The 14758-nt window shown below is 41.3% G+C and overlaps 1 protein-coding gene across 1 annotated transcript in view; it reads left to right on the forward strand.

Moving 5' to 3' along the window:
• xpo4 (exportin 4) overlaps positions 1-14758 on the forward strand; it is an 82957-nt gene that overhangs the window by 38379 nt on the left and 29820 nt on the right. The gene's annotated exons all lie outside the window — the stretch shown is intronic.

Genomic DNA, 14758 nt, shown 5'->3' on the forward strand with positions numbered 1-14758 from the left:
GCAGCACGGCCACAGCACACCCCCTGCCGAAGGTCCGAATGTTAAAAAATGGTATTCGGGACAGCCCTAATCTGCAGTCACATGACACATTGTTTGGGTTAAACATGAGCATGTTACAGTCCTGGAGGATTATTAATGTGCACCTCCTCCTGTACTGCCTTAATATGCACATTCAGCACGTCCAATGCATCAAAACATTGTTTTCTAGTTGGAGCCGCGCCTCGTTTTCAAACTGTATGGTTTGACTAAAATGAACAATGACAGCAATATAGTCCACGATGAGCAGCGCTAAAATCAACCTGCGTAGTTGTCCCTCCATTGTGACATTAGAAAGTGTCACATTTATCTTGCAAGTGTACTCTTCTTCAACGTTTGCTTTACTTCCTGGATTTTTCCCACATGGAAATTCTGACCAATCAAGAGCAGCTTTCTCACACAAGGCATTTGATCTGGTCCTCTTGTAAATGCTGCCGTGAGAACATGAACCAACTCTAGACAATTATACAACTTTTTTAGTGGTATTTTTTAGTTAATTAGTCACTGATTCAGACCAAAGGAGACGACTCTAGGTCTGAAAGCAGGCTAAAAGTAGAATAGCTTTGGCCTTTGTTGGCTAGTTGGATCGTTCAAAGGGCTGACACCCTCTGGTCGATTGGGTGATCGATCTTGTCTTGTCCAACCAAAGTTCTCACTGGTTGGACAATTGTTAGTGTGACTTTGAGGGAGTGTGTTTCCACCAAAGCATTTTTTTCCAAGCTGGGAGCGCAAGAGTGCTTTGGAGGCACTGTGATATTTCATTTTCAGATGAGGCGCTTTGGTTCCATCTGGTTGCTGTGATACGAAATATCCACAGAAGTAAAAATGGCAAGAAACATGAAACTTCTGCAGGTCTTGAGGAGCTGCAGCATTAATTATTGTACAGACTGTACACTCTGCTGTACATTTACTTTATATCTTCACTGGTGAACTTAAACTCTCCTCTGTCACTCGTCCGCTTTCACGGCATTCATGGTCAATCTCTCTTTGCTCTATCAGTCTCTCCTTACACACACACACACACACACACACACACACACACACACACACACACACACACAACATACTCGCTTTGCTATTCTTTAAATGACCTTGAAATGCCATTTAGGGCTTCTGAATGGCTATTAAGTTTGTCAATCGGTCCTAACTTTACTTGTACTTTGGTTGTGCAGTCTAGTGGTTTAACTCGTCCTTACAGTCCAGTCGTTCCCTGGGCAGCTTTTGTTTTTGTTCAGATACAGAACCAGAAACTTGCTGGCTGTTTATGGACCATTTTATCAGGAAGTGGTGGAAAATAAATCGGGTCTAGCTTTTGTGATAATTCTGTTTAGTGCTTTTACTTTCAACAGATGGTCAAGTGAAGCTCTGGTTGTCATTTGTGTTGTTGCTTTCAAAAAAAGACTTTTTTATCTTGAAGTATTTTTAACTTTTAATGCACCTCAGTGTGTCTGTTTTCTGTTTGGATTACACAGAGAGAAAATAAACCATCTCTAGTGAGAGCCTTTTCTTTGAATACGGAAACCAAAGTGGTTTAAAAGCAGGGCTGAGCAATGAATAATTTAACATGTGATCTTCCAGTCATCATGTTGTTAGTTTAATGTGTGCTGTACGTCTAAAAGATCACAACAGGTGGTGTTTCCATGTGAGGAAGCATCTCTGTTCTCACTTCAGCACGTTTTGTTTGTGTCGTTTGTTCACCATCAAGGAGACACAAATATCCTCTGAATCCTCAGGTGTCTCTGTGTGTGTTTAACATCGAGGTTATTTATTGAAGGTCACCACTGTTGAAGATTCCTCCTGTGGTTGCAGTTATTGTCTTTATGCAGCTGGTTTGAAGTGAAAATAATTATATATTCAGTACCATTCTCACTGTAAGAAAAAACTTTTGTAGTAGTAGTTGTGTTTTGTTGTTCAGTCTGCAGATGCTTATTTGTATTTCTTTTCCATCACTGGCTGATAATCAACATTCACTGACAGCCCTGGGAAGAAAAAAGTTTTCAGTCTGATTGTTGCAACTTAATTCACAAAGCAATCACAAAGGACTGTAATTGGCTTCTTAAGCAGCGGTTGTAATCAGAGGTTTGTCACACAAAGCACACACAGGCCTAATCAAGGATTTGATTGGCCGGTCGCAGCACTTTTGGCATGAATAAAAATGTCTGTCATTTTTCGGTCGGTTCTGTTCGCTGCTGGAATGTGTTTTGTGTTGGTTTCAGTTTTCAGGCCTCCGGTCTCATCTCTCGCGCTGGTATTTCTAGTAGCTCAACTGTTTGTTATTGTAAGGCTGCTGTGGCACGGTCAGCTGTCTGTGTGTGTATGTGTATGTGTATGTGTGTGTATATGTGTGTGTTACAGCATCCTCCTGGCTGTGTTGTGTGCATTTTTGTGTGTGTTGGCGCATATCTGTCTCTGTGGGGTTGTGTCAGTTTGAGTTGGTGTAGTGTATGTTTGTGTGTACGCTCTGCATGGATCTGTGTTGTGCCTGTGTGTTTCCATGTACTGTATGTGTGTTTATTCAATTTAATGGGGTCCTCTGCTGTCTCAGCTGCTGCGTCTCCTCAGCTGTGAGGGGCAACAGGCTGGCTGAGGTAAGTTTGTGTGTGTGTCTGAGGAGGGGGTACTGAGAGACACGCGCCATCAGGGTCACAGTCCACAACAGACCGGTGGCAGGATTAGAGCCTGGCCCCAGGATTAGGGGCCCCTGTTAACAACCGCAGTAACCCACCCATCACACACACACTCGTCACCCTGTTGAGGGGCTCAAGGGGGGAGTCTCCATCCCTCTGTGGGTGGGTGTCTGTCAGTCTCCCATTAACTGGCTCCAGGGCTCCCTCACTGATCACTGTTGTAAGCTAATAGTGGGTTCCTTGTCTCACTGCGCATTTCTTCCCCCACTCCCTAGTATTATTGGGGTTTATTATCATAGGTTTGGTGGGGTGTGCGTGTATCTGTGTTTGCAGTTACTCTTGCAAACTACTGGACCAATCAGTCTAATATTTGAGTGCACATGTAGACCTGTATGTTCAAGGAAGGTTTTATTGACTGTTTCACATCGTCATTAAATGCTGATCTGTCACTCTTAACCTGCTGGTAGGGGTTATTTTTCAGGAAAATGTCTCAGCTAAAAGCATCAAGCATCACTGTGTGTTGCAGGTCACATTTTAGCCAAGAGGCAACCTCTGAGGCTGAAAAATGAAGCCAGCGCGCAAGTGCTGTGGATGGCCACTTGAGGCTGGCTCCAGAAGTGAGTCAGTCCTCATAGACCCTCATGTTAAGATGCCCAACTTTACAGCCGGTACAAAAACGATTTGGTTTCTGTAGCTAATCTCAACATCCACTGTACAGGGAGAAATTTTTATATAACTCACCTGTGTACATTTTATTAAGGTTTAAAGTTAGACTTCACTGCACTTGCAAGTTCATGGACTTTGTGATCTGGAAGTGCTTTGTGCTGTCCAAATACACAATACACAATTCAACCAGTCCACAAGGGGCCTCAAGCGGACTTCGTGCAGACTTCCAGAGAGTCGCTTGGGATGTAGATTTCAACAGACTTCACAGATTTAATTGCCCACAGTTCATTGCAATACTGACATGACGTGGTAGGTTTTCAATAGCTGAAAGGTAGACTGTGAAATTGTTACACAAACTGTCTGGTAACAAACATCCATTAGACTAAGCTTTGACCTTCCTTACATCCAGTGAAGTCTTGTTCCTGTGCAATGAGGAATTATTTCTATACCTCTGTTTGACATGCAGCAGACGATATTGATCTAAAACCTGTTGTCCGCTTGTTTTACATTGCTTTTATTAGACAGTCAAAAGTAAAATAATTCAGAATTTATTCTAATACGGGCAATGTAATTTAACATAGTTCCAGGTACGGAGCATAGCTATTGCTAACTTTCAACTCTCGTTCCCAGTAACTGTACTGTACAAAATTTACAGCTATCAATATCATAAAACCACTATATACTACAAATGTGGTTATAAAATGTAGTACTCATTCAGTAAACACAAGACACCAATACAGTTAGCTAAAAATGGCTACAGCTCAGGTTTGCTTTCAGCCCGTACTTTATCTTTGTCGTAAATTATTTTGTATCTGCAATCAATTTGATTTCAGTAGGTAATGTGTTCCACTCTTGTCAGGAGAAAGCTGATTGGCCAAATTTAGATCTACGACGTGGTGTTTTGCAGTTGCCATTCACAACTCTCCTAGTCACTTTGTTACTGTCTGGTTTTTGGATCCAACATGTCTCAGAGAGACGACAGGAAGTGAGGGAGAGAGACATAAACCTCAAGTGCACAAGGGCTCCCTGTTGCAGCAGCAATGTTGTGTTCCCAGATATCGGCAATTACAATGGCGTGTGCAGTATCATTGCTAATAGAAATGATGGACAAAACTAAGACAACAAGACCCAAGTTGTGATGAACAGGAATTTTACACCAGCCTATCAGAACCAGTAGCCAGTATCTGTAACCATCGAGACCTTTTTGGTTTTGAATATCAGACATGATTGACGTGTTTATTGACAATGATTCCAATGAATCTACAAACCAGTGAGAAAACACTGGAGCCAGACCATTATTGATAGCTCCTGGTCTCCACCAGGCCTGAGGTCGGGATCTCCAAGCACATATTATGGAAATCAGCTCAGTAATTATACAGTTTGTAGCAGTCATTTTGCTGCCGAGGAGATGTTTAATCTGATGTTTAAAGTGTCATTCTGTCTCCTGAGGTTTTGGAAAAGCATTCATCTCTTTTCCACTTCAGCCAGTGACAGCTACGAGTCTGAGACTCAGAGATGGAGTGATTGAAGGTGGATGAATGAGAGTTGAGAGAATCAGAAAAGAATGAGGGTAGCGGTGAAGAGAAAGAAAGGAGAAAATGAAAGTAGAGGTGCAGGAATAGAAAGAGGTTTATCATTTTTACGGGGGAGACAAAGAAAAAACACAGCACAGAGAAAGACAATTTACAGAGAGTGAAACGTGGATGCAGTTTGCAGGAGCGTGAGAGAGGTTTGGGGATAAATTGGCCGTGGTAGATTGAAAAGGAAGAGGACCCTGGTGATTGTTGGCCTCCTTCAAAATAAACACGCTCCACTTTTGTCGATTTAACACCTCCTGACCACAGCACACACCTCGGCTCCAGCAACAAAAAAAGAAACAGAAGAAAAGGAGAGTGCACACACAGACTGAAGCATCTGTAATTTTGGCCTCAGCTGTGTGTTTTTGTCTGTTTTGTGTTTCTCTTGAGTTTTTAGTTTCTGTTTGGCTCTGAGTGATTAGAGAGCGGCATTAAATTGTGATTATGTACCCACATGTAAACACACACACACATCCAAGACTCTTTGGATGGATCTGGTTTATTTCATCGCATCAAATTGACATGCACACACACACGCGCTACAGTAAGACTGTAACACATGCAACCACACTGAACATGTGTCACACACTTTGTTACACGCATCCAACCATAAGTATAAGGGTTCTTATACACATACAAACACAAAACAACCCATGTGTTTTCTTTAATGCAGACTGGCTTTTACTCCTGTAGATACATCTCTACAGACTTACTCACATAAACACACAGGCATACACGTTTGTACTTCCTAAACCATCAGGACTACCTGTCTAAAGCTTTAGTTATAATCAAGCGTGATGTGGTGATGCTGTAGCTACTAAGGCTGGGTATCCTTACCCAGTGGCTTTAAGGCATTGACCGAAATAACACCAATACCAAGTAGTATCGAAACAATTCCTGTATTTGATCCTTTTTATACCCAGATATATATATAAAAAAAAAGATTGTTTGTATGGCTTTGCTCACAGCCAATCACTGCAAGGTTCAATGGCCCACTACTGCAGCAGCTACAACCCAAAGGCCTCCGTTGATGGAGTGCAAACTATGAACGTGCATAGAGGAGTTTATGCTCTGTTGCATGCTCTGAAACACCGGGTGGCATACGAACATTATTTTGTATGGATAAGCAAGAAGTCAACAAGTTTCACTGGTAAACATTACTGGAAAACTAGGCTGCCTGGCAGCACAGTAGTAAACAGTACTAAACACCAATGTGCAGTTGTGTACTGTAATCACATCTTTTGCTTACATTAAAGTCACAATAATATTATACTGCTTTGTTTCCCCACGGGTCGCCACTCTTTCCATGAGGGTTACAGTGATCTCTCATGTTCTTCCACAACCTGCGGCAAAAAGCCTCTTCTTTCCCCAGTTTGGACAGCTATTTCTTTCCAAGAATTTAAGACTGGTTGACCGCCCCTCTGATCTCTCAATGAAAAATTGTTATTGGAGAACATTACGGATGTTTGTGCAGGCGAACCTCCTCGGCCAGTCTTATTTATAGGCATCCCTGTTGAACTAAAAAGCGAAGCACGTACAGTGGGCAGCTAGATACGAAAATTCAGAGGTGCATGACTAAGCATTGTGACACCTTTAGAAGCCTTCAGGCTTTACACGAAGAGGGTGATAAGTCGGGCACAGTGTATTTGATGGAGTTGGCAGTTTAGGGTACCGAGATGCATGAAAAAAAATGCTCGCTGCACCTTATTATTGTTTCCAGGCAACCACAGACTCACATCCTTATTCTAACCTTGCCATGTGATCAGTCTACTGTTAATTTATTCTAGTTATTTCCCAGTAATCAGTGTGTAGTTCCTGACATGTTGAGGCAGAGGGTACTGTCTGTAGCTCTGGTTGAGGGTGACAGGCTGTCAGCAGATAAACAGAGATCTGTGTGGGTACATGAGACCCTAAAAAAGAGGGTGGGTCATGGGGAGTACCACCAGTTGGTCCAGGAGCTTCGCATCCATGATGGCCGTTTCCAGACATATTTTAGGATGACTCAGGGGCAGTTTGACAACCTGCTGTCTATTGTTGGGCCGTATAGCTCTGGGTATCCAGCAAACGCTACCACCGGTTTCCCCTCCATTGTTTACTAACTGTAGACTTGTTGCCGTGACCACCACAGAAGGCCCACCTCTCAAATCATCCAAGTGGACAATGGGAAAAAAAGATGATGAAAAGTGAGATGAGGTGGGGTGTTTTTCCGCACTGAGTTGGAAGTTTTTTCAACTGGAGGAGTTCAGAATGCTCCGCCAAAATCGCCAGGCGCTCAGAGCACAGAAACGCGAAAACATTTACAAAAAGCCGTCTCCAGCTGCTCTAGTGCAGCTATCCTATGCTCTTACATGTTTTCATTTCCATTAAATGCTGCAAACAAATATGTGGTTTAACTGAAAATTAATGACATTGTTAAACAAAAAAATTGCTCCTCACCAAGGGACATGACGTTATATACTATCAGACAATAGAAATGCATCAAACATGACAGATTTTGTGGCATCATTGTATTAGTACCACCGCTGTTTGGCAATATTGAAGCGCTGATGCATCAATATGATACAATACTTTCATTTTTAGATATTTCATTTATTAGATTGGCCAATAACAGACCCACTAATATGGTATTTTTTTCATCTATGGAGCTTCTCAATTAAATTTCCAGGAAACATACTGTATGATACGTATCTACATTGTCCTCGCAAAGATAGAAAAGCCAGTCCTCACAGAGATAGAAGTACGAGAGCACACACAGTAAGCATTTCGTGTTTAGCCAGTAAACACAATCAGTGTGGAGTGCAGGGACTGATGAGGCTGCAGCAGAGGCTGATTCTCTTCTGACTTGGCCTGCAGGCAGACAGTAACCCAATCTGAAAGAGAGCGGGAGGGTGATGGTGGAAAAGAGAGCGAAAGACAATAAGTTGGAAGCACAGTGTTGATTTGAAAAAACAGAAAGATGAGCCTCTGAGCCCCCCGAGGTAACAGACACCAGGCTTTGTCTCCTTCTATAAATATCATTCCTCATTCTCTGTCTCCCCACTCCTCTCTTTCCCGCTCCTCTTCTGCCGTCAAGCTCTCTCTTCATCCTCTTTCCTTCGCCCTCTCCCTCACCTCATTGTCCACCTGCCTTTCTTCTTCCCTCAGTTTTCTCTCATTATAGCTCATTTTCTTTCTCTTTGCTTTGACTCTCCTTGTTCCTAACCGCCCTTTCTTTCCTTCCCAATTATATTCTTTCACTTTAATATAGAATGGGTATTGCACCCCAATACATCTTTGGTACAGACTAAAATATGTCTGCAGTGAGGTTTGGGTTTAATGAATCTGAGTCCAGTATCAGATCTACTTTTCAGAGCCTTATCTTTTCAAATCCCTTATCAAATGTATTTAGCTTTAGCGTTCAACATTTCGAAGTAATTAAAGTTAGATAACCAAGCTCATAGAATCATTAGATCTGGTATCAGCTATTTTTTGTCTCAGACAGCAGAACCACAGCGGCTATGAGTTGTATTTTAAAGGGACAGTTCACCCCGAAATCAAAAAGACATATTTTACCTCTTACCTGTAGTGCTATTTATCCATCTAGCTTGGTTTTGGTTTGAGTTGTAGAGTGTCAGAGATATCAGCTGTAGAGATGTCTGTCTTTTTTCCAATATAATGGAACTAAGTGCCAAAAAATATTTATATTTGAAAAACAAAATATACATGTCTCTTTCAAGAAATCATGACCTGGTTATTCAAGATAATCCACAGACCTTGTTGTGAGCAGTTTCATGTGGGAACTACTTTCTTTCTACCGAACCATCCCATCAACTGTATCCCTGCTCAGGAGGAAGTATGCATCTTCCTCATGGATGAGAGGCTTGTGCTTATGATAGCACGGCATGTAAACATTAATGGCATTCAGTGGTGGTAGGTGAGCTAGCAATAGATGCACACTTGAATTTTGTTCAGTACAAACCCCCCAGTGCTGGGTGGCCCACGGTAGCACCAGGTCTAACCTGTGTAACAGCAGCAACAGAAAGTTTGCTGATCCAGCAGGGAGTCGGGGCTGTGCGGTCCCAAAGGGTTTGCACTGTTTGGATTCGGGTTGCTATGGCCATTGACTGGGGGTCAGTCTCTAAAGCTGCTGCCCACTGTCTTCCTGGCGAGGTGGTTTCTAGCAGCAGGGAGTAAGGCGGAGGACACGCTGTAATATCAGGCTCTCGCTAACATTGGCTACATTAGCCTGAATCTGAAGCAGCAGCCATGAAGGCTAAAATATTAGCAACATTTTCTCTCCATCTCTGAAACACTTTGCTGATGTTGATATGTTTTAGTTCGTTTATTGTCAGATTCTCTTTTAGACTTTGTTTCTGATAAATCCGTCTTCCTTTTTTGGGTTGCTTTGCAGTGTAGGCAGTTGTTGCCAGTGCTGGAATAGTAACTTTCTCTGCAGGAATTTCCACCATTAAATCGGGTTTTCACCAAGGGAACAGCCAATAGGAACGCCCTCTCTCTGAAATTACCTGTGATTGGCCAAAGTCTTCCGTCACAGGATAGATTCTTAGACTAAAAACAGAGCAGAAGAGGTGACTGCCTACCCCAGCTTTAAAACCAACATGCCACCATTTAGATACTCTTTTTTTCTTTCATATTTTCAGTTCATGTCATAATTTTGCCAGTTTTACACTATTTTATTGTGGCTTTGTTTCTGTGTGGCCACTTGTGTTCAGACAACATTTAATATTTGATAATATTTTTGTTAAATGAAAAAAAAAAGTCCAGTCCAGTGTCAGATCAAACATAATAAGCACCAAATTAGCAGCTGTGACAACGCCAACACTTTGCTGGTACCAAATCCATTGATTAATCAGTGTGCAAAATCTGCTGTCATCTGAGCTGCATGCCCAAAATGTTCCATATTGTTGTATCTTGTTCTCTCTCCCTCCATCCATCCCACTCCCCGCATACTGACACACACACATGCTGTGTATCTCTAACTATAGTCAGACTCAAGGCGACTGACATTACTGGCATCGCACGGATCATTCGCTGGTGCAGCTGCTTTTTCAGAGCTCGCGCTGTTCAATCCTTTGGCCTTGCACTACCTCTCCCACCCCTCCCTCTTGCTCTGTCTCTCTCTGTGGCTCACTCACCCGGCTCCCCCTCCTCCTCCTCCTCCTCCTCCTCCTCCTCCTCCTCCTCCTCTCCCTCCTCACTGAGCTCTTCCAGAGGATGACTTCACGCTCTGGAAGAGGGCAGCAGCAGCAGCAGAGACTATGGTGGCTACGCTACGTTAGCATCTGAGATCTCTTCCCAGCAGCGTGGCTTACGACCAACCAGGCACCCCAGCTGGAGAGCAGAGAGACAAGGGAGGGGAGGGGGAGTTGGGGAGAGGCAGCGAGAAAGAATTTTGGGGGGGAGGGAGTGAGAAGGGGAGAGGATTTGAGAGGAGGAAGAGGAAGAAGCAACAAGGAGAGGGAGGTTGAAAGTTTGATTGCCTCTGCGATGGGGCCATGCGCTGGCTTAGTGTGTGGAGCCGGTGAAGAAGCACTCACTCTGGATTTAAGAGGATGACAGTTCAAGACGCGGGAGAAGCAGAAGGAAGAGGAAAAGAGCTCGGACTGGCTGAGAAGAGAGCTCACAGGAGGAAGGCAGTTGAGCTCCAGACGTCCGCGTAGTGCCGTCAGTGGAAACCCATGTTGCTGAGAGGCTGTGATGACTCGCAGTGCTGTTACTGCTGCTGCCTTACTGTAACGTTCGTCTTTGTGCACAGTTGAAACCAACAATGCCTCTTCTCTTGTCGGAGTGTGACAGCTCGGCATGGACAAACCCCCAAATCCCACAGATGAACAGGAGCTCGGAGCTGAGATGAGACTGAATCGAGGAGTCTTTTTCCGTCAGGAGCCGGATACCTTCCTCTCTGGGTTTGATTGAGGCTGTCTGCAGTGTCCAGACGAGCTCAGTGATTGTTTGTTAGAGACCAGGGGGTCACAGCGTCTCTGAAGAGACGGACGCGTCGAAAAATCAATTCGCCATTTCGCTTCGGCTCAGCTTCGCTGGGTGGTGGGTGACGCCAGTGAGTATTTAATTCTGACTGGTATCAGCTGAACTGTTTTTGAAAGTGGTGACAGGAGGACGAGGCAGGTTCACCTTTTCGTTCTCGCTCGGCGACTTTTCTATTTCAAAGTGGTGCTCTCTATGCTGTTTATTTTGATTTAAGTTTCATCGGCAGAAAGCATAAAAGTCTCGACATTAATCAACATTCGTGGATTAAATTCCCCCTCACACACTGTATTTCGGGGATGTGATGTGGGTCCGTGTTTGTCCTTTCAGAGACATAATATAAACAGGCATCTACTAGGGCTGAAAGGTCTTTAAAAACACTGAATGCAGTTCAAATAAAAGCCTTAAAAGGTATCAGAAAGTCTTGAATTTCATGTGCAAAGATCTTGAATGCTTTCCCTACCTGCCGTAGACGATAACATTAGTCATAACTTGTTGCATGCAGTTGCAGGCTAAGTATACACCTAAAGCAGGGTGTCTGCATGTCCTTTAAAAGTCTTGAGATGTGTTACTTCTTATAAATTGTGCCTTAAAAGTCAATAAACAGTCTTAAATTTGAGTTTGTGGGGTCTTAAATGCTACAAACATTTTATCTAATTTCTGTTATCTATCTTTTAATTTGTTTTCGTCAAAGTAAGTCAACATCTTCTTTCTGGAAGTCCTCATTTGTGATTTTACAAATATTTAAACCTACTCCTCAGTTTATACTTGCACTTTCCAGTTGGCAAAATGTAGATTAACTTAACTGACTCTAATAACCATGTTCTCACATGAATCCTACCCCTGCACGGGACCAAGTCTACCTTAATACTCACCTGCAGTGACTGAATTTTAATAAAAAAGTCCAAATATCTATCTTAAATTTGATTAAAAACTTTAAAACAAGTAAAACTGGTGCAATAGTGATTGTGGACGCAGAAGGCTATTCGGTCCTTTGTTGGGGAGTTTCCATCAGGACCATCAGACCTGTAGCCAACACACTGTCACTGCTGCCAGCCACAGAAGCTGAGAAGCTCAGCGGCTTGGGTGAACGTCAGTTATTGCAAAAACTTTACTGAACGTAAATCAGTTTGTTATTTTTATTAACAATGTTTAACTGCATGCGATTGTTGGACACACTCCACACTGGTAAATAAAACAAAAACTGCTTATTCTTTTAAAAAGTCATAAAAGGCACCAAATTAATTTAAAAATAAGGCCTTAATTGGTATTAAAGTGTCTTAAATCAATCTGTCAAAGCTCTTAAAAATGCTAAGACGAGAAGTATGATTTTGTGATTAATCGTTTGTCTGATGTTGCACTGTAGAATCTCAAAATAATTGGTAACACCTTTTTTTAAAATAATTGCTTCTGGCATTTACTTAAAATTAAATTGTCCATAACCCTAAGTAATTGATGTCAGTTCTTGTGTTTTGGGGGCTTTCTGCATTCAATCGTTTAAAAAGTCTCAAATATAACTTGCCTGAAGCTGTAGACACTCTGATTAAAACAATCTTATTTTCTTCTATACCAAGATAACAGTGGCACAAAAGAACACAGTTATAATGATCTGGCGGATTTTATACTCAATAATAAGCGAAGTAGGTAAAAAGCAAGACTCATCCTGGAAAACAAAAGAACAATGTGCAAAACAGATAAACACATAATCTGTTAGTGGCAGAAATTATTAGTCATATTATGAGGGCTTTTAGTGGGGAAGTACTGATAAACGTCGTTCATTGACTGTTTTGACCGTTAAAACTGTATTAAATTGCATTCTGTGTGGTATTAAAGGTATAAAAAAGTCTTAAATTTAATCCTGTTGGAGCTGTTGCATAAAGCCAAAGCAAAGAGTTCAAGTTGGTCGCCTTTAATAAAGAGAATTGTACGTAGTTAACAACAGTAAATCAGTAAAGTATGGCAAGATGTTAAGGATCATTTTCATGATTTGTGGAGGTGGTTACTCCAGCATGTGCCATAATGGAAGAGTTTTAATTTTTATTTTATTTCATTTATCTTATTTTATTTTGATTTATTTATTTTAAATAGAGCAAATCTGGTTGCTTGAACTTGTCAGGGAAATCTGATTTTTTTTTTTTTTTTTAATATTTGTAAAATTACAATATTTTACTGTAGTTACCTCTCAGATAAAAAAGAAAACGAAAATGGAAGTATCAATCTTTATAACAGCTACTGTTTATCTTTCCCACCCATCCCAACATTTCAAAAGAATAAAAGAAAATAATATTCATGACAATAATAATATTATAAATAATACATATATACATTTGATTATAATGATAAATAACATAAAATAAATTTAAAAAGTTAATAATTTAAATAAGCTAATAAGAAAAAAATTAACATGAAATAAGAACAGGTTTTGGTTCTGGGAATACCTTTTAAGTAAATACTTTTTCATTTTTTGCCCCCCTTTTTCCATCTTTCTCCTCTCCCTCCTTCCCATCTACTTTTGTACAATACTTTTTTTCTGTACTTTCTTCCATCTTATATCAAACAATTTATCTAGATTTCTGATTCTGTGGTTTATTGTCTCCATTTTATACATTTTGTTAATTGTGTCCTTCCATTTCCTTAGTTGTGGCGCCTCTGGCTTCAGACAGTTTTATGATATCTGTTTATGTGCCCCAACTTTGAAAATTCTAAACACATACTTGCCGGTTTGTTGAAACAGTGATGATGTTCTGCCAAGTAATAACTGCTCAGGTCTCAAAGTGAATGAAAAAATGCCGTTTACAGCTTCACTTATTTCAGTCGAATATTGCTGCAAAACTTTTTGAATTGTGTTTTATTTGAGGTTCAACTGCACCAGGATTTTTAAGACAAAAATAAAATAAATTCACATTCAGTAATTTGCTTATAAATGTAAGTTTTAAATTGAAATGTTTAACGGTGAATTTAAGTTTAAATTAAATCACAGTAATATTCCTAACCATAAAAAACAAATTCAGAATCTATCATTCAAAGCACAAACTATAAACTGAGACCTAGACTCCATAAGGTGATGCAAATAATTCAACAAAGACAAAGTAGCACAGTTTAATATATGTACACTACAAACAGGTGCAGTGGAGTCAAGAAGACAAGTTTAAATTACTTCACTGTCGAGCGTGCTTCTAAGTGTTGCTGAACAGGTCGCTGCTCTGTTGGTGATCCTGACCTCTGACCTCCCTGTGGAGCCATCAGACATGTTTTCTCAGATGACATGAGTCAAAGCTGTCACCATTTAAATTGTGCTTATACTGCAGTTTCCCATCACACCTTCTCTGTTTCACTCAGTTCAGCTGGTTTTGCAGAGCCTTGAATTCATTTTTAAGGGGGACCTTAACTGTACTTACTACCTTGTTCTATTCGTACCTCAGATTACATTTCGTTGCTCTCCTCAGGCTTCTCCGAACTCTTTACATATGCTGTCACTTGTTGTCTCTTTCTCCTTCTCTCTAGTAGTCATCTCTTTGTCTTTAGTCTTTCTTTTGCTTTCTTCTGCTCTGGTTATTCCCTGTCCCTGCTGTATTAGAAACACCATCTGAGCAGTTTTGTAAAACTGGCTGGTAAAAGTCACCGCACTGTACATTTTACAAAATCATCAGCTTATCTTACTGTTAAGTCGGAGCCGCGGATATTTCTGAGCCAGTTAGGCTGAAACGTGTCTTTGGACTGCTGCTTCACCTTAGAAGCATTACTGTTGCCTGTCTGAGGAGCCTGAGGAATAACTTTAACATTGACTTCACTGTTGCTGCCATTTACACATCATCCTTCAGGTTCTGTCAGCGGTCTATCATGTTTGTATACCTTCAACACTCCATA

Source organism: Epinephelus lanceolatus, chromosome 14 (genome assembly GCF_041903045.1).
Source record: "Epinephelus lanceolatus isolate andai-2023 chromosome 14, ASM4190304v1, whole genome shotgun sequence".
Taxonomy (NCBI): domain Eukaryota; kingdom Metazoa; phylum Chordata; class Actinopteri; order Perciformes; family Serranidae; genus Epinephelus; species Epinephelus lanceolatus.